Here is a 21,604-nt window from a genome sequence, read left to right on the forward strand (position 1 = left end):
GGAAGTTATTGCAATTAACACCTCGCTAAGCAGTAGCAGCTAATTTATTCAGGGTAAGCACTTGACAACTAAACAGCCTCACGAAGCAATACCAAAATTTATGTCCCGCGAGGAGGCAGGAACGTATGGAAGGTTTTGGTCGGTAAGAAACGGGGATGAGGATCCTCGAGTGCATATGCGTATCAATGATAGATTTTACTCGCGCGAATAAACAGGCAGACAGTGAGACTAGCAACCAACAGACACTAAACTGATTTTAATAAAGTTCTGTCTTTCACAAAAGAATTAAAAAGGGATTCGAATGGTTAATTCGAAAAGAGGAGTGGTCAATTGTCAACCAGTTTAAAAGTTCGAGAAATACAAGGTATAAATACCGGGCCAAAGAGAGAAATCTGGAATGAAAATTATGCAAAAAACCGGGCCCAGTGAAAATCATGCGTCCCACAATGTGAATTTCACGGAGCAAATTTAAATTGAAGATTCTTCATCTTCCCCTTTATCGAAACTACCATTAGAAACTTCGAAACTGAAAAATAAGGGCATCTCCATATTTCAGGAGGAGGAGTCAGGAGGAGCTACGGAAGAGCCGAAACCCCTTAAATTGTTCCTCGCTCCTATACTCAGATAAAAAGAAGTATCAAGTGAGGATATAATCCATCGTGAATCTTTCTTCCCTTAATCGCCACCAGCTTGCAAACTTCATTTGTTTTTAAGATTTTGTGTGAAATAAAACCTTACTAAAATCGAGTCGATGTGAGTCTGTCCAGCTGTCTGTCTGTTTGTCTGTCACACCCGCACTTGTATAAGGGATAGCATAAGGCATAACTTTGGGCAGTTTGGAGGAAATCCAACTGTTATTGACAAAGTTATAAAAGGTGAAACTTTTACATTTTGTGTGAATTTCGTCCATTCTAAAACGTGTATGACGTCATCATCCCATATCAATTCGTCAATACCACAACAAAGTGAGCTGTCGTGAATGAAAGGTCGCAGGGAAAAATTTCGTTTTAGTTTTTTAGAAATTTATATATCAATATCAATTACTCCAGACAGACATGTGTGTATGTAGATATATAGTATATACATGCTAATGAAGTTTGCGGGTAGTGTCTAATTCAGATAGATATATTCGTACATCCAACCAACAGTATTCAATATACGTACTATACATGTACATATCTATACTTTAGATCGGAAATATGTATTCCGACTTGTTTTACTTTTCAATTTAAGTATGGCTTACAAGGCCATTTCTGTGAAAATGCAAATGCATTGGATCCAACGTACGCCATTTTTATAAAAAATGTAAAAGGCAGCGAAACACCAAAGGAGCTTCGTTAGAGCTGTATTTATACAATAACGACCCTAAATGCTCAAAATTTCGGCACTTGATGTTTATAAATGATGTAAAAGAAAGCAAGGCCCAAAATCCGGTACTTGTTTAATGTGTTTGATAGCTCTGCCCTCGTGGATGATAACAGTCAACTTGGATGTTCATTTTTAGCATCCTCAAACAAACATGCATATCATCCTCCATGCCTAGAAAGTGAAATTCAAATGCAATACGTATGATGACGTTTTCAGAAAAACACAGAATAGAATTCAAATAAAATTTCAATACGTGTCAGTAAGAACATGAATGTCTCCCAGAAGGCATGATGGTTTCATTTATTCCATGCATGCTGTTTGGGGAAAGATTTATCTAGCTGATTTCTATATATCCAATTCTTTTTCAAAGATATACAAAATTGCACCCGCCCCATTTGTCAATTCGTGGCGTGGGTTCAACTATTTCATAAGATTATGCATGTATGGTTTCCAAGGTATCGCTCCTTACTTCCATCCTTAAGTTCCCGCCAACGTTACATCCCGATTGTCAAAAATTCAAGCGCCAAGTCTCCCGTGCAAGTATTTCATTCTGCTCTTGTGCTTAATGTTGTCTCGTTCAAATATTCCACGAAATTTATTTCCGTAAAGCCAGAAAATCCATTGTGAGCTTGTTATAACTTTCACAGGGAGTTGACTTCCCATTTTCCAGGGTTAATTCCTTCCACACCAGGAAAAAATGGTATTGCAGCACTCAGTAACTCGTTTGCTGGTGAAACGTATAGTACTCCACTTTACTGCCGCCTCCGCCAGGCCACTAAATTCCCAGCTTATTAGCATATCCTTGTGGCTCATGTGCAATTTAAAACTTTCTGCGGCAAAATAATGTGACAGAATTCTTGAAATATTGCATTCAACAATAAACCTCAGGCCCCTGCCTCCCGATTCAGGCAAAACAGGATGAAAAATATGTTATACAGCTAGCAGATCAGACAAGCTTGGTTTCCCAAACCAGCCGAGTTTGTTTTTATAAGTCCTCAAAAAAAATTATGTCGTGGAAATGTCGCAATAAAAAACCTCTCTCACACGCCATTCTATACCCTGTGTCCGTAGAACTGACAACTTCCGGAGAGAAACCTGCCACAAAGTCATAGGACGTCGGCCCGTCGCTGAAGCGTTTGAGTTCAGCCCCGTACCCATCCCCCTGGAAGCTTCCTTGTTCCTTTGTTGTCTTACATTTTTAATGTATGAAATCGCATTTTTTTCAGCCCAGGAACGATACGCCACAGGACTATGGCGCGAGACGATGAGGAAAATTTTCAATTCTTGTGCAAATTTATGAGCCTTTTCGTCAGATAACACGCCGAAAAATGTACGCGAAGAAGATGTATTTTAATTTTCGTTTATTATATTGTTAAGATGAAAATGAGTACAGTAGGGTGAATGCGAGGGATATGGAAATAAGATTGGATCGAGTTAGGAACATTGCGAGGACGACGCTGCTGCTCCTAGGAAAGTAAGGATCGCCCTAAGGAAGACATTCACATTGTTATGGGGGAGATTACGAAATTAAAATTATGTCCAATTTGTATGGTAATCGAATGAATTGAATAAATTGTTGCCATTGGCAATTTTTAGAGGAAATTGGAGCGATGTCGCCTTAGTAAAAAAATTAAAGCTAAAGCTGTGGGAGAATTCGAGAAAGGAACTTGTACAAAGACGATTGTTCTGGAACTAATTGAAAAGAAACTAGGGTAGAATTGGAATGGATGGCATGTCTTTTTCTAGCAGAAGAAAATCACTGGCGAGTTAAGAAGATTAACCTGTTCCTGAACAACATGTTACTAACGATATCTGAATGATGTGACTGATGACCCGAAATGGCTGCGAATTGGAGCTGATGCATATAAACAGATCCTCAGCTGAATGGAGAAGCAAAAAGCGGATAGGGAGACTAAAGCTAGCTTAACTTTTAAAATACTGCGGTAATATAGATATAGATGCGATTAAAACAATGGCAGAACGTACATCGTGACAATGAAAAAAGCACGATTTTTTCTGCGAACGTTTGTTATTTTTTATTTTAACGAAGTATTACTGTCAAGAACAAAATCATGAAAAAAAACTCGGAAAAATAAAATAAAATTAAAATTACACTTGGGCTGTGAGCTTCCACTTATTGGCGGCCAGAAAAATATTAGGATGATTTTCTGAAATACATCATTCCTTACAAAAATTCTATATTGGATTAAGATCTGGAGACTGTGCAGGACATTCCAGAGCCTTAATCCAATTTTTCTGAAGCCATTAATGCACCAAATTTTTGGCATGTTTTGGGTTATTATCCTGTTGGAGGTGGCGGCATTTATCCTCAGGCATTTGATAGCAATATAATCTCCATAATTTGAATTTGGTCAAAGGGTAGTATAGGTCCCAGGGCGAAACGTGGTTTGGTACCCACGATGAAGCATAAAATCTGGGAAACGCCTGTTGAACCAACACCAACAGCTCTACTACCAAACGCGATCTCCACCTCTACGTGGTGACCGCTGGGAGCTCTTTCTTAACGAAAAGATGCAGACGGAAGAAGATGAAGGCGAAGCTCCCGCGCCTAAAAACGGGACAAATTGTACCAACTGTTCCTCCCAGTTGGGGGTTGGGTAGGGCTGACAACCCTACATGGAAAACAACTTGTCACGAAGCCACAACAGGAGCCTCGGCTGGACTGATAACACAACAACGAACCCGGCAATGAAAATTGAATAACGGTTTGTGCATTTTCTCATGGAACGTGCGCTCCCTGTACAGAGATGGAGCTAGCCGATCCTCTGTCCCAATATAGGGCTGATGTAACAGCATTATAGGAGATGCGTTGGACAGGGACCGGTTTCCTGAAGAAGAGTCATTACACCATATATTACAGCGGCCATCCATGTGGCCATGTGCTCGGAGTAGATTTCTTAGTCAGCCAAAAAATTAAACCTGCTGTTATCAGCTTTGAAAACATAAGCGAACGGCTACGCACTCTGCGCTTGCGAAGCAAATTTAGAAACATAAGCGTCATTAACATTCACGCTCCTACAGAGGAGACTACAGAGTCTGAGAAGGATACCTTCTACGAGGCAGTAGAACGAACCCACGAAACTTGTCCCAGATATAATGTCAAAATCATACTTGGGGATGTTAACAGCCAAATAGGGACGGAGCCCGTATTCAGACGATACGTTGGCTCCCATAGCATACACCAAAATACAAATGATAACGGACTGCGGATTATTCAATTAGAAGTGCCATACGAAATGGTTGTTGGAAGTACCTTGTTTGCGCAGAAAGTAATCCATGGACAACCGAGGGTCTCTCCAAATGGGACCACTTTCAATCAAATTGACTACCTGCAACCTCTCAACCTTGAGGAATGTCATAACATATAGGAGCGCCAAACGATGGAAAAACTGTTGGAATATGGACAACAGTTGCACCATCTTCTCATCGACTTTAAAGCCGCCTATGATACCATAGCCAGGGTAAAACTGTACACAGTCATGAGAGAATTCGGTATCCCGACGAAATTGATAAGACTGACTAGGCTGACCCTGACCAATGTGCGAGGCCAGATAAAAGCAGCAGGATCACTTTCAAGACCATTCAGCATCAACAACGGTCTACGAGAAGCGGATGCCTTATCATGCGATCTCTTTAACCTGGCGCTGGTGATCCGTGATGCTGACGTAAATGCAAGGGATACGATCCTCTTTAAATCTACCCAACTATTGGCCTATGCGGACGATATCGACATCATAGGAAGGACGACCCGATACGTATAAACTGCCTTCATCCAGTTCGAGCAGCCGGTAATCGGCGCGAGATTTTGGGCTTCACACCAATGAAGGCAAGACAAAGTATACGGTGGCAACGTCAGCACCAAAAACCAACCAACCAACAACATCAAACCGCACTGGTCAAACGGGAAGAATAAAGATAGGAGACTACAACTTTGAGACCGTTGATAATTTCTCCTATCTAGGGTCGAAAATCACAATCGATAACAGCTACGATGACGAAATCCACGCACGGTTGTTGTCAGCCAACAGAGCCTATTTCAGCTTACAAAAACTGTTCCGCTCGAAACCTCTTTAACTAAAATAGTCCATTTCTTTGTAAACCACAATTTTTAGGTACACCGGAACATAGACTAGGTTTTTACAATCAATACTCGATAGATGAAATAATTAGAATTTATTAACTTTAATGAATCAGTAAGAGCAAACGACTATTTTCACGTCAGAGGCAGAAGAGAATCATCTCGCTTCATGTGTTTCTTTCTGCCCCTAACTCATGGCACACTTTCCTCGCTAGTCTTCCACTCCCGTGGCGAGCTCTACAAAGTGGATAGTTCCGCGCCATCTATTTGTTCGCATTCGCAACATTCAAAATTTATTTCGCATTCGCAACATTCGAAATAAATTTCGAATGCTGCGAATCCTGCCGCGCCACATCACTCCGCCCCCAGATGAAACCTAGGGGTTTCGGCGACTGATCCACCGATCTCGAGCTGGAAGGAATGTACGGGCCCTCATATGAAGGCTGCAGCGGCTTCCGGACGGCATCCATCCTGACCAGTTCCTTAGGCGAACAGGCAGGTGTGGACGAGTTTCGGGTGGGTGGTGTGGCTTTTATGCGTCGGAGATTGTCTCTCAACAGACGCACAAACCCCGACTCTGTGAGACCCGATCTCTTGTCGAAGACCGGATCGCTTGGGAGTCTCGGGTTCTCCCCGTATACTAGCTCCGCGGGGCTGGCAGCAAATTCCTCTCGGCGGGTTGTACGTAGGCCGAGTAGGACGAGAGGCAAGACTTGGGACCAGGACGGATCGTCGCGTGCCATAATGGCGGCTTTCAGCGTCCGGTGCCAACGTTCTAGCATCCCATTGGATTGCGGGTGGTATGCAGTAGTCCGTTGGCGTTTAAAACCAAGGAGTTTGCCTAACTCGGAGAAAAGGGTGAACTCAAATTGCATTCCCTGGTCAGTGATAACCACTGCAGGGACGCCAAAGCGAGGTATCCACTCTCGACAGAGGGCTTCGGCACATGATTGCGCCATAATGTCCTTCCGAGGTATTGCCTCAGGCCATCGCGTAAACCTGTCGATGATTGTGAGACAATACCTATAACCGTGCGAGTCTCGCAAAGGCCCTACTATGTCGAGGTGTATTGTATGGAACCGCTTGGTAGTGCGGCGGAATGAGCCCATTTCTTTCCTTACATGCCTGGAGACTTTACACTTCTGGCATGCGATGCGCTCTCTGGCCCAGGAATTGACATCCTTATTCATAGAGGGCCAGAAATATAATCGGCAACTCCCGAAATTTGTATCTGGGATTAGATTTGAGGCTGAAGTGCTGCGTCCTCCTCCTGCGCCTTGGCAATAGCCGAGAAATCGAGTGAGGCGGGGATGTTAACCTCGGAGACACGAGACAAAGCGTCAGAAACTATTTTGTCCTTGCCGGACACGTGCTGGATGTCTGACGTAAACTGGCTTATAAAGCTCAGATGTCGAAGCTGACGAGGGGACGCTTTGTCGGGCTACTGTTTCAAAGCATACGTGAGAGGCTTTCTAGGGAGAAACGGAAGTATTTGATGCTCAAGTACACGGCGAGCAGTTCGCGATCGTAGGTACTGTAGTTCCGTTGAGCGGAATTCAACTGCTTCGAGAAGAAACTCAACGGCTGCCAAACTTGATCCACCTTTTGGTGAAGGGCAGCACCTACTGCGATGTCAGAGGCATCAACCAAAACGGCTAGGGGTGCATCTTGCAGAGGGAATGCCAAGAGTGTAGCGTCGGCCAGTTGTTGACGGGATTTGTCAAAGGCGCGGATAGCCTCTTCAGACTACACGATCTCTCGTGTGTCCTTAGTTTTGGGGTCAGACAAGTACGCGTTCAAAATGGACTGGTGATGGGCGGCCTTGGGCAGGAAACGACGGTAGAAGTTCAGCATGCCCAAGAACCTCCTCAACTCCCTCACTGTCTTTGGACGCGGGAAGTTTGTTATCGCTTGCACCTTGTCTGGGTCGGGCTGTATTCCTTCAGGGGAAATGAAATGGCCGAGGAATCTCACCTGTTTTTGGAGAAATTTGCATTTCTCAACGTTTAGGACTAAACCGGCCTCAAGGAGACGTTGAAAGATGCACTCGAGATGGGCTAAGTGCTCAGACTCAGTGGAAGAAGCGACCAAAACATCATCCAAATATACGAAACAGAAGTCGAGGTTTCGCAGGACTGAGTGAATGAACCTTTGAAAGGTTTGCGCCGCATTGCACAATCCGAAAGTCATTCGGGTGAACTCGAAGAGTCCAAAGGGTGTACATATTGCCGTCTTTGGAATGTCTTCAGGAGCTACTGGGATTTGGTGATAAGCCTTGGTTAAGTCCAAGGTCGAAAAGATGCGCCAATTCGCGAGGTGATGCGCAAAGTCGTGGATGAGTGGAATTGGATATCGGTCAGGAACAGTCTGTGCATTTAGCCTTCTGTAATCCCCACATGGGCGCCATTCGCCGTTTGGCTTAAGGACCATATGCAGTGGGGAAGGCCAACAGCTGTTTGAGGGCCTGCAGATACCCTGTTGAACGAGTTGTTCAAACTCTTTCCGTGCAATAGCCAGTTTCTGGGAAGGTAGAGGACGCACCTTCGAGAAGATCGGGGAACCAGTAGTGATAATATGGTGCTGCACATTGCGCTTCACTGGTTTGGAGAGACTACACTCGGTAGTAATCTGGCTGAACTTTTGGAGAAGTGCCCGAACACGAGAGTCGGTAATGTCTTCTAAAAGAACGGAAAGATTATTGCCTGGGTGAGATACCATTTGTCCCGACGAATTAAGGTTGGTCGTGGGTTCTATAAGGGACTTATTTTGCAAGTCCACCAGCAATCCATAGTGACACAAGAAGTCTGCGCCTAATATGGGGAAGCTGACATCCGCCAGGATGAAACGCCACGAAAATGTCCTACGCAAGCCAAGACTCACGTCCACTTGCCTATACCCGTATGTGTTTATGCGGGAGGAATTTGCTGCCGCAAGTTTGAGCGGTTGTGGAAAAAGTTGATGTTGCCGAGGTACGGGCAGAAGCCGAAAACTCCGCCGGAGACTTGGGTTCTTAGCAAGAAAAATTGCGAACTCTTGGCCGCGTTCGAGAGAAGAATCCTCCGAAGAATTTTTGGCCCCCTACATGAAAATGAACGATTCCGTAGCTTACATAACGGCGAAATCTATGAGCGATACCACGAAAGCCTGGTTGTGGGTAAAATCCGGCTCAATAGGTTACGGTGGGCGGGTCACTTAATCCGTATGGGTGAGAATGATCCCGCCCGAAAAGTCTATAGGGGCAATATCTATGGTAGAAAAAGAAGACGAGGCAGACCTTACCTGAGATGGAGCGATTTCGTAGGCCAGGACGCTAGGCAGCTTTTAGGGATATCGAATTGGTAGACCTCTGCGCAAAACCAGGATGTCTGCAGTTCCTTATTAAGGATTATTGTTTATACTTTCCTTTATCCAATACATCGGTCCCAATCATAATAATGGATTCTTCTTCTTTCTCTTCAGCCTTTTTTCCCGTTCACAAGCGGTTTTCGCTCGTCATGATCAGTTTCGCCATTTGGCTCTATCGAATACCTGACCTGGGCGCTATCTCGAGGCTTTTAAATCCCCATCCAGCGTATCAAGTCACCGTTGTTTCGACCTGCCTTTTGGTCGTTTACCATCCACTTCGATGTTCAGACCAATCTTAGCAAGTGAATTCTCGTTAGCACGAATTGCGTGATCATACCATCGAAGACACCGCTCTCGCAACTTTTCCACGATCGGTGCAACCCCATAACGATCGTGGATATCTTCATTTCGGATGTGATCAAAACGTGTCACGCCACTAGTCCAACGCAACATCTTTGTCTCCATTACCGCCGTTCATTCTCTTTTATAGTGGGATTCTTCATGTTTAATAGTTTTACATATGTATTTCGGCCTGGAGCTGGAACTAGTTAGTCGTCTTATAGTCGATGTCCTTTTGAACCATGCAGCATAATTTTAAGTTCGCCTGTCCATAAAAATGCTCTATCGCGAACTATGTATATGCCCTTAATTTAGTAACATGCTCTTTTTTTGGATTATGCGCTGCAAATGCCTGCGAATAGTTTCTATGCTTCCTTCCACTTCCAGTTCAGTTCTATTTTAGTTGGAAGTGCGAAAGCATTTTTCTGCGAGTATCTGACTGCACGCTCAATGAACTTAGTCGTCAATATGGGGCGCCGTCTACGTCTTTTACGTTGCGATTTATATTTAATGCATTACAAATCTTTCCCGATGTAAATTTTCCCTTCAAAAATTATTATTTTTGTAAGGCTGCGCTGATCAGTCGCGCTGTAATTGCCTCGTTCCATTGTTGAAACATCTTCAATTAAGTTTTCACCAAGTGATTGAAAAACACATCGACATATGCAGTGCTAAGGTTTTAGTAAATTTTTCATACAAATAAATAATTATTTTAGATTTATTTTTTGACATACACTTACCAGAATATTCGTACACCTTAAACTTAAAATTTCAATTTAAAAAAATTTGCTGGTTTTTGAAAATTTTGTAAATGGACTGGTCAATATATTCAGTAACAATTTGTTGAAGAGCGCACTTTCTTTTTATTATGTATTAAAAATTTCATTGTGTTTTAATTCCTTTTTTAATCAAAAATGAACCAAATTAAAGAAATTATTCACCGGAAAAAGTATTCGTACATTAGAAATTTAATGAGAAAAAAATTATTTTATGATATCTTATAACTAATAGCAGCAGCTGGTGGGATATCCTTTGCGTTGGAGAGCCTCGGAAAGTCGTTTTGGCATTGGTCTGACTAATTTGGATGTTTCTTCTTCGCTCATATTAGCCCATTCCTCCAAAAATCTTGTCATAAATTCAACTGTTGTGCACTTCGTTGTCAAGTTTGTTTTAGAATATTTAAATAGCCATACTGGTCCATTGTAGATTCCAAAAATGTCAATTTTCCAACCCCGAAATCATACACCACCTACTCCATGCTTAACGTTTGATGCAAGGTTTTCTTTGTTAAGCGCTGTTCTCACACCAAACTAACTTCTTTCCTTTTATTCTAAAGATGCAGAACTTTCTTTCGTCGGAAAATAGGACTCGTTCCTAGAATTCTGAAGCCATTTTTACATATTCATTACCGAATTCCATTGTTTTCTTTCAGCTTATGTCGCATATGTACAACTTTCTACGCACTACACGGCAATGATATTCGGCTTTTTTCAATATTTTTTCGTACGGTATCCTCATGAATGTCTTTGTTGAAGGATTTCTCTACATCTTCGCTAATTTTGGAAGCCATAATTCTTGGATTTTCTTTCACTGATGACAAAATTAATCGCTTCTCTTCTGACGCACTTTTAGGTTGTAAAATAAGTGTGGGATTCCCCGAAGTGTATATGTAGGAGTACTTCTTCTGGTAGCAAAGCGTTTCCAGGCTGCATTTTTCCGCTGAAAACAAAATATTACGAAAGCACAGGACTTGGGAAACATACCAAAAATAAAGTACACATTCCGATAAATCGATCCTATTAGACAAGTAACTTCACACGCTTCACACTAGGGGTTCAATATTATTAGCAAATGTGAAGAAATTCACCTAAAACAGATACAAACAAGTCAGAATACCGGACGCTGGAAGCTTCGGGTATAAAGGTTTTGTGTTCATCTTGTGTGAGAAATTTCCTATGCACGTTCTTCAATTCGTATATACAGTGGTTCGAACAGATAATCGGGCAAAGAGTGATTCACATTTTGAACATGTAATAATTTATCAAGTTTTTTTTTCAAAATTTATATGCACCTTTTAGGTACAGAACAGACCTCTCAAGAGAAGTATATTACAGTACATTTTTAATAAACATCCCTACAAAAAACCTAACCGCAAAACATAAGCAAAAATTTAAGTCAAACAAATAATCGGACAAACGCTTCAAAAACGGGATTTCAATATTTTGAAGCATCTCCGTTTTGCTTTTATCATTGCTTCTAAGCGTCGCATGAGATTTGCATCAAATTTTGGAGAAATTCCAGAGAAGTTCCACTCCTACTTAATAGAGCCCTTAAATTTCTCTACATACAGCATACACGCAAAAAGGAGGTGTACATTTTTTTCACTTTGTACCGATATCTTTTCAAATAAGCTAATAATAGTATATTACTATAATTTTTAATTAACCCCCCTTAAGTTTACTCTTCCATCAGGAAATTTTCCACCAATGTAGGCTATAACATGAGCCTACCAAGTTTGATGGAAATCGCACCATTACTAACAAAGTTATACTAGGTCAAAGTTGTCGGTCCTGTGCAAATTCAAAACTTTGAATGTCAGTAGCACTCCAAAGTGTATATTCTGACATAATATATGCATATACATTACGTGCTAGATACAACGGGGCAAATGTACACTGAAATGATTTTATAAAAGGGATACAGAAAGCCTTTCATACTTGAAGCATCCAGCTTCCCCGAATTGTTTCTATTTAAGTAGGTAGAATCGCCCGAGTCTAAATGCTTGGCACTTAGTGCTAGTATTAGATAAAATCGGGTACCTGCCGAGATTGTGACAACTCGGAGAAAAATATAAGGAAATAAAAATTAAAAAAAAAATAGGACAGATACAAATAAATGAAAATATGAAATAAAGTCCCCCTTATATATATAAAATGAACTCACATGAACGCGGTACGCATTTTAGTTTCCTTTCTTTATTCTTTAGGTTTAGTAATTTATATATCGTGTCGTCGAAACAGACGTATGCATATACTAATAAAATTTGCGGTAATACAACTACTTTTTGTTTAGGGATTAATTATTAAAAGTTCGGCCCGCCATTTACTGAATGGTGTGACTCATTCTACTCCGCTCTTCATCAGATGGCAGGCTCAGGACCGCTCATCGACCTTGCTCGACACCTAAACAGAAAGGTGTTGTACAGGGTGCGGCAGCATAACTTCCTTTTTTTCAAAACTCAATAAAAACTATTGTATGCATCGGAAAATATTTATTTATTTTTTATAATGTAAGTACATGTCTAAAGTTTTTATTTACATTGTTTTGAAGATCAAATCTGTTAGGTGACGTCCCCCATTCTCCATACATTGCGTAAACCGATTTCTGGCGTTTGTCATGACTCTTGTTAGCATAGCAGGTGTTATGTTGGCAATTTCTTCTTGGATGTTGGTCTTCAAATCTTGTAGGGTTCTTGGACGGTTCACATAAACACGGGATTTCAAAAAACCCCATAGAAAAAAATCACAAGGGGACAGATCGGGAGAGCGTGCCGGCCATTCCAAATCGCCTCTAATTGAGATAAGGCGCTCTGGAAAGTGTTCCCCCGAAACAGCCATCGATGCTCTTGAAGTGTGTGCTGTTGCACCGTCTTGTTGGAACCAAGTGTCCCCCAAATCCAAATTTTCTAGCCGTGGGAAAAAAAAATTCTGTAGCATTCGGTCCGAATTCAATGTCACTGTAACCTCATTTTCCTTAAAAAACCAGCTGAGGAAATTGCACACCATACTGTGACTTTGGGTGAATGCAAAGGCTTTTGATGCAATTCTCGAGGGTTGGTGTCAGCCCAGTAGCGCATGTTTTGTTTGTTAACCGACCCACACAAATGAAAATGGGCTTCATCGCTAAAAAAAACAATAGCACCCTCGGGAACGACATCAAGAAGAAGCTCACACGCGTTCATCCGAGAATTGAAATCACGTTCTGAAAGTTCCTGCACTATTGCCATCTTATAGGGATGAAAATGAAGATCATCACGAAGAATTCTTCTCACAGAACGATCGGATAGTCCAAGGGCAGATGCGTGTTTGCGCGCAGAACGCCGTGGCGATCGCAACATTGACGGTCTCACTGCTTCAATGTTCTCAGGTGATCTAACGGGCCGAGGGACTCCAGTTCTTGTTTTTGTCGCACTTGCAGTTTGTCTGAATGTAGTGACCCATGTAACAATTGATTTGCGGTCTGGGACGGGAGCCAACGGGGCTAAATTAAAGCGATTCCGAAATGCACGCTGTGTTGCAATAACCGAACATCCGCTTGAAAAGTAAACCTGAACGGCAAAGGCACGCTCCTCACTATTCCAACGCATGATGACGACTGAACCGTGTCGGCACAGTTAGATACTAGACAGCTACCTCACTCCCCCTTGCCGCTCAAGGGGGGAAATCAGTGCGAGTACACACGATTTCAAATTGTTTTGCCCTTGAGCATGAGCGAGATGTACCGAAAACCCGATCAGCTGTGTTTGACATACCGCCCGGACTTGCCAATGGATTGGTGAGATTGGCAAGTTTTTGCTTATGTATAAGTGAATACGTGAAACAACTTTTTGCTATATGGGTGAGCACGCCGTAGCACCAGAATAGCAAAAGCTCACCGATCTCTCTCTTACCAATACGATTTGACGAAGATTATGCCTTTTCCTTGTTTTGCGTCTCTGATGTGTACAGATAAGCTTCTGCAAGCACATTTGCAAGTGGGGTCATTTTTCTAAGGGTACTGCCTATAGTAGATCTACTGTGCGTGTCGGGACAAAACTTTACAGTATCCCCTCTTGAACGAGACTACTAGCACTCCGCTATGACATCAACTAACTGAGTGGCGCGCATTTTAAAAAAGGAAGTTATACTGCCGCACCCTGCATTAGCTGAAACCAGTCTAGATGCAATCCTAGCTTTTTTTTTAAGAATAATTCATTCGGTTGCCGGATTAATTAAAAATAAATAGAGCGAAATGCCACCTGTAGTCGGTTTAGATCACGCTGCTCCTCAGGGTGGAGGCGAGTGGCAGCGTCTGATGAAATCACCTCCTGCAATCCTGCAATTGAAACCGGCCTACCACAAATTTTCTGCGGGTAGTGTTCCATTCAAACGGATATATATCTTTGTTAATACCAACCCCTGAAATAATGTGCAAATTTTCAGATGCGTGCTATCAATTTAGATAGGAATGTGCGTATATAAATATGTGCATAAAAGTATGCGGTAATAAACAATGTTTGTTTAGGTGAGCATAATATTTATGCCTTCAATATGTACATATATCTTTGGAAATACATATGTAAAGGAATATTTTGAAGTTGTAGTTATCTGCGAAAAGAAAAACGTGCATAAAAAGTTTCTCACATAATGAACACAAAACCTTCATACCACGCCCAGCTTCCGGCATTCTGACTTGTTTTTACTTACTGACGTATGGCATTTTCCCAGCAATTAAAATTATATTACTCAGAAAATTTTGAAGTGGTTCGACACAAAGATCCATTTCCAAATAGTTTTGGAAAGTATTTTTCAATTCATTTGCCGTTAAACAAATTTTTAAAAGGTTGAATGAGAATATATTATGTTAAATACATCTCTTGAAAGGTAAGCTCCATTTAAATTTTTAGAAAAAAAAAATGATGATTTAATATAAATAAATATGTTCAAAACATGGAGCACATTTTGTTCGATTATGTCTTTGACCAACTGTAGGTAAAAATCCAAAATATTCCTTGATATATCGAGCTCTACGGTTCATATTCACCTTATATAGCCCGGCCATTGAAGCTAAAAACCGAGGACGACCTCCGAATTCTTTCAGTCAATTTGGGGTGGCGGTACAGGGTGGCATAGGAAACAAAAGTTATATGGCCCCGTGTGCACTTCTTCCTGGGGAGTGTGGCACCCCCTTTCGGGGTCAATTTTTTTTCGAAATAACCCCAAAAATCAATTAAATAGTAAATTCTAAGCAGACATATATTTTATAAAAATATTTCGTACAAGTAGTAGTTTTCCAGTTATTCGTTTTCAAACATGTTTTTCATCGGAAAAATGCTTGTTTTTAAACGGTTTTTCGCAAACGACTCGAAAATCATGCGTTTTATGCAGAAATGAAACGCAGTAGAAACAAAGCATAATTAATAACAAAAGGAATGGACCTTTTTTTGTTGGTGCAACTTGGACTCAGCTATAGCTCGTCAAACGTAATTGCTAAACAAAAAAATAATACTTTGAAAGTCAAATAATGCAAAGCTTTTTTAAGTGTCCGAATAATTGAGTGGTTAGAAAACAAGGCTGTCGTACGGAAGGTCACGGTTCAAGTCTCACTGGTGATTTCACGTCGGATACCAATCGTCTCAGCTGCGAATGAGTACCTGAGTCAAATCAGGGTAATAATCTCAGGCGAGCGCAATGCTGGCCACATTGCCCCCTACAGTGTACTGTGAGGTACCGTTACGTTACGTTAAGATTATTATTATTTTTTAAAGGGGATAAGAAGACACGTAAAATGAGATATGATTGAAGCCAGTGAGCTAAATGATAACAGAGCTATGATCAAAAGAATGTAATTGCCTGAATTTTTTATTTAAAAATCAATCAATCAATCAATCAAAATCAACAAATCCATTGCAATAAATTCTGAAAACTTAGTGGATTTAAAGTACGTAGTTTCAGAAAAAAATGTGATTTACCCCAAAGAAGAGTAAACCGATTTAAATAAAATTTTGCTATACACAAACTTAGAATACCCATGCCCACTGAACAGTTGCGTTAGGTAATAGACAGCCTCACCGCACTTTCGACTAAACCACGCCCGTATGCCTTTGATAGAAGACACGGTCTATCTACCTCTCAATTCTCATTCGCACGATTACTATCATACGCAACTCGCCCTTGTACTTGGTCTAGGCGCTTGCAGTACATCTCCTTACTGACGGAGTCAGCGCTTACTAACGTAAAGGAGGACGAACTGAACGGGACTCATCACTACTGGATAAAGAACCTCCAACAATGGACATCCGCCTGCAATTCGCAAACATTCTCACCGCAGCCTTGTCTGCGGTGTTGGGAATTTGCTCGAGGAAGTTCGTTTTGTGTCTATCATGGTGCTCAAACATTTCACTACCATGTTCGACAATACCACGGCTTCTCCAACCTGAACAGGGAGGATTGCAGGGACCCTCTTCTTGGTCAAAAGAATGACTTCGGTTTTCTCCGGAGCTAGGCAGGGTGAGCCATCTATCTAGTAACTAGCCGCGTTACCATTCCCAATGTGCGCTTTTTTTCAGATGCGATCGATCAAGCATCTCGAGTTAGTTAGTCATATGAGGCGTTCCAAAAGTCCAGACCACGGATAGATCCCTAAGCAGCCTACGATGCGATCTCTAATTCGCGCTGCCCTTCCCGGTTCTCGTAGAACAGGGAGCGAGATATGAAAACGATTTTCCAGCGCCACAAGTATGTGACACCGCCTCGCAGAATTGAAGACGTTTCTCATGTCTAGCGTCTTAAGGAGCACCACCCGCCAAAAGTGGTGAATATGCGACTCAACCATTTTCACCGCTTTAAACAGTTCCTCAATCGCATTAGTTGTGGATCACTCGCCCTAAAACCATATTTTCTTCGTAAGTAATCTCTCGCAGCATGTATTGCGTCAGTCAGTCTTGGCTTAATGAACTTCTCCAGCACCTTCTCCGCTGTGTCCTACATACTGAGAGGATAGTACTCTGATGGCACCTCAGGGTCGCTTATGCCAATACTTATCAGCACGCGCAAGTTTCGCTGGGAATACCATCCGATCCTGGGGCTTATTTGCCCTTCATGGGCTTCAGGGTGGGCATTCTTCAATACTCACCCTCTCATCGACAACATCAACTTGGATGGGGTAGACAGGAAAAAGGGTATGTACGATTTGCTCCGTCTTCACTGCTTCCATGAAACAGAATGATCGATGGGAACCGAAACCCCATGCTGACGTCGTTGATTAGCTCCTGCCAGCAGCATGCTTTCTGCTTGTTGATTTCGTGGCAGAGTTCCTTTTGGCTCTCTTATATTCTGTGAATCTAAGGATGACCTCATTTTAATCCGCCAAAGTATGAGGCAATTCCTGCGTAGACTTGTGATCTCAACCGCCGCCAGCACACAGGTAACTTCCTAGGACGGACTCTTCTTTCGAGCGACGATGGATTGCAAAATGCGGAGATGAAGCCCATTGTTGATTGTGCTAGGGATTCAGTCGCAGTTCGTCAATCCGCGCCTAGGTCTGACCCATAATTTGCCTACCTTAATCGGCAAATTTTACAACGTCATAGCTATTTGCTGGACGCCTGAACATTTGTCACGTTTGTCGCTTGGAATGAAATGTACTGATGATCGCTGACCGTAAAATCTTCCGATAACCTCCATCCTTGCACCGCTGACACTAAGGACTCGGTAGCAAAGTTTACGTCAGGGATAGTGCCTTAGTAACCAGAGCGTCGGAATGTCAAATTATTACTGATATTTAAAACAAGAAAACTTATTTTGGTTGTGGCATGGCCCGCGAGCTTTGGTGTTAAAATCCCCTCCGACTTTCCCTTCTGGGTTTCGAATCTCGTTCTCCGGAGGAGAAGGAACCGAATTGATTCTGTAAAGCGGACATAGATTCGTTCCGTGCGAGGTAAACGGCACCATCTGCCCCATTAAGTTGTAAGCAGTTGCACTCCTATCCATATTCGCTTGCAGGATGTGGATCATGGTGGTTGGTTTTTCACTTTCTGCAACTCTTCTTTGGAGATCTGGCAATGCCACTTTTTCTACCATAGTATGTTTGTGGCCGTATTTATGATAACGTTCTTCAGGTGATTGTGAAGATCATTTGTTGATGCTTTATCTCCAGGATCTCTGTTGACTGCAGTTATTGTAGCATCCATTTCCCCCCTATTCATCAAGACTGAGAGGTGGCGGCGTTCAATCAGCACATGGTCAATTTGGTTGAAAGTGACCCCGTCCGAAGAGGCTCACCTTTGTCTTGAAGCAATTCAGATCTTTTACTGCAAGGGCGCGGTGCTACGCTGGAAATCACTGCTTTCGTGATAAGAATGCTTTGACTGCCTCTCAGGATGTACACTTCTTGTAGGTCTTCGAAAAAAAGCTCAACAAGTATCGTCGTAACTTCGCGCTTCTTGCATATATACCACTGCCACCTCTGCTTCTCGCCAACATCTTTACAGGTGGTAATACATGATCACGTCCGAAATGGGGATATCCACGGTTAATGTAGAGTGCACCGATCGTGGAGAAATTGCGAAAGAAGCGTCTTCGATGTAATTCGTGCTGATGAAAACTCCACTTGTCAAGATTGGCCTGAACATCAAAGTAGCTGGAAAACGACCGGAAGACTAGCCAAACCAAAGGTAGCTTGATACGCGGATGGTGGTTTAAAAGCCTCTTGATGTATCCAGATTAGAGCTTTGATAAAACAAAATGGAGCAAACGAACAAGACGACCCGACCCCCCTTCTGAACGGGACAAAAACTGAAGAAAAGAAGATCGAGTATATTTTGCTAGGCAGTATGTTACAAAATTTGTTCACTCCCTTGTGGAGTATAAGGCATCCAGACAGACGCAGACATCAATGATACAACAGGTATTTGAACACAGACCAACGTGATCTGGGAGACAACGTTGAACCAACTCGACGATTGAATTGTCATTACTGTTGCTGGCTTCAAAGGAAATGCTAAATGGATTTTCCCATTAATCTGCCACCGGCCCCACCAACAAAGCTTCTTTTAACTAAATGGAATCGTCCAAGCATAACTGCTTGGATTTCGGTGCTAGTGTTCAATGTAGTAGTAAAATCGAACGTTCAGACACCTCGGAGATAAATAATAAAAAAATCACTTGAATAGTGTGGTCATCCTTCTCCTGGAGAAATTATATATTTTACTCGCAAAAATTTTCACATCTTTTCTGAACAGTGGAAACATAGACAATTAAGCGGTTTAGAATAAAAGAAACGAAATTACTTTTAATAAAAAGGACTTTCAGCCGTTTCTTTTCTAAAACTTCTCAAAAAATAATAAATTAACGATTATGTTTAATTTTCCACGTTCAAAAGGTATTTCCGGCCTTACTTTGACATTAACACCAAAAAAATTCCATGAATCAGAAATTGTTTGTCAGACACCACGTTTATTAATTCAGGTGAATTGGCGATGACAGTCTACCGCTCCCCATCTCCATTCGATGTGATTTTCAAAATTCACTTCCCCGGTCAATTGAGTCTGCTCGTGAACCGAAACAGAATCAGCGGTTCTATCCTCGAAAAGACTGCATGCATTCAACTTTTTCGCAACAGTACATAAATAAAAGTTTCGTAATTGCCTGAACCAATCCGCCAGGCAAAATGTATTTGCTAGGTGGTCAGCATGAGGATGTGAATGTCCGGCCAATGCAGTTTATGGTGAAACAAAAATGATGTTTTGATAGCAATTTAAGGGGGTCATTTTTTTTGCCCTTATTTGAAAAATTATTTTGAAGGACTAGATAAAGATAGAAACGTGATTTTTTCAGCATATGTTTATTGATATCTCTAGTATATGTGATAAATTTTTCAGCTTGATTTCGTAGCTAATTTTCGGAATAGGATTAATTTATGCACCCATCTCCAAAAAAAGGTGTTTTTCTGCTGCCACGCTGGAGGGGGCTGTGTTCATCTGAGGGAAAAAACTAAACGCCATTTTAATGTGGACAATATTCCACGGTCCGCAAACTAGGATAATTAGAAAATATTAAAAGCTAAATTTTTGGTGGGCTTTTAACCTTTATTTTTTTGGATTTTGGTGTTTTTTTACGGTTTTTTTTTTGAATAAAAAAATGACTCATCCGATTGCAATTATCCTAGTTTTGCGGAACATAGAAATATGTACTAAAGAAACCGTGAAAATTTCAAAGAATTTGGTTGGATAGATTTTGAGCTATGGTGGCAGCCGATTTTCAAGATGCAGTTTCGAGAAAAACACATTTGAAAATTTAACTGTGATTATCAACAGTAAAATTTTAGCTCAGCATTAATCTGCTATACCTGGTCCATAGAGAGCACCCTCCGTTTCTTCAAAAAAGTCTTGCAAGGCCGATTGTTGCTCTCTGGTGTCAATTGTGGCTCTTTTAGCGAGGTCAGTCGATCGTCGTTCGGACCGCCAAATTCGCACTTCATTACGGCGGTCGGCATAAACCTGATATATGTGACGAACTTGACACTGTCACTAGGATTTTGAGAATGCCATTGAATCCTTCATTGAAAATAATTACAGCCAGAAAAGTGGACCTTGGCCCCAGAATGAAGGTGTTTAGGAGCGAAAGTTCAGATCAATGCATTTAACGACTCATTGTTATTCTGGGTCTCTGCTCCTAAACATCTGTTCAAGAGATCATCTCGTGACAAATCTTCGTAGATTGATTTGATGACTGTTTGAACTTCTTCAGTCAAAGGCGCCTTCTCGTGGTTAAAACTATCCAGTTCTACTTTAGCTTCCGCTTGGCGCCATTTGCACCAACTGTCCTCGCCTGCTGGACAATTTTGATGCTGAGGATTTTCGTCTGTAGAACATTTATGGAAGAAAGTTTCCCAAATTTCTTGCTTCATTCCTTCTATCGAATTTGCATGTCGACGAATAGCTAGCGCAGAAAATGTAGTTAGGTCCTTTTTTACTACTACATATATTTTATTATTTGCAGAAATTTGCAGAAATACCGGAGAAAACTCCAGCAAAATCCAATATACAAAACTTGTCGCAATTGGAACATCCATGTTCATGCTTGCTAAAAGTTTCTTTGCTGATGTTGATGCGAAGTCCTTTTTCTTCTCTGATAACTATCGATTCCCATGAAATACTCGTTTTTTAGTGCGAGCATGACGTTGAACGTTAAAGCGATCTCCCTTCGTACAATCCATTTGAAAAAATCACTGAACACACAAACAGCACAATACTTACAACAAAATATAACTGAGTATAACTTGAACGCCTTTCAGTGCTCACTCTAGACTGGATTATACTTTTTATTTCAAACAGCAAATAAGTTTAGACAATTGATTGGTTTTTCATCTTTTTATATTTATACCTGTGTTCGAATTTATAAGGCTCTGGTAAAAAACTAACAGGTAAAAAAAGATTCCATGCTCTTTCTCATCGAGTACTCTAGCCGCGGTTGCAAACTCCTTACCTATTTAACACTATAATTTCTGAACGACTCGGAATATCGGAAAATCCCTTTGACCACATATTTTCCATTATATATAGATACAATTCATGCAAAAAAAATCGATTTCTCCAACCCGACACACGGGATGACCCCCTTAAAAGAGCACTCAAAGTGATCACTTACAGACGAGTATTTAAAATATGTTCCTCTTTCTGTATAATGTGAAGTC

The sequence above is a fragment of the Hermetia illucens genome, chromosome 4, assembly GCF_905115235.1.
Source record: "Hermetia illucens chromosome 4, iHerIll2.2.curated.20191125, whole genome shotgun sequence".
Taxonomy (NCBI): Eukaryota; Metazoa; Arthropoda; class Insecta; order Diptera; family Stratiomyidae; genus Hermetia; species Hermetia illucens.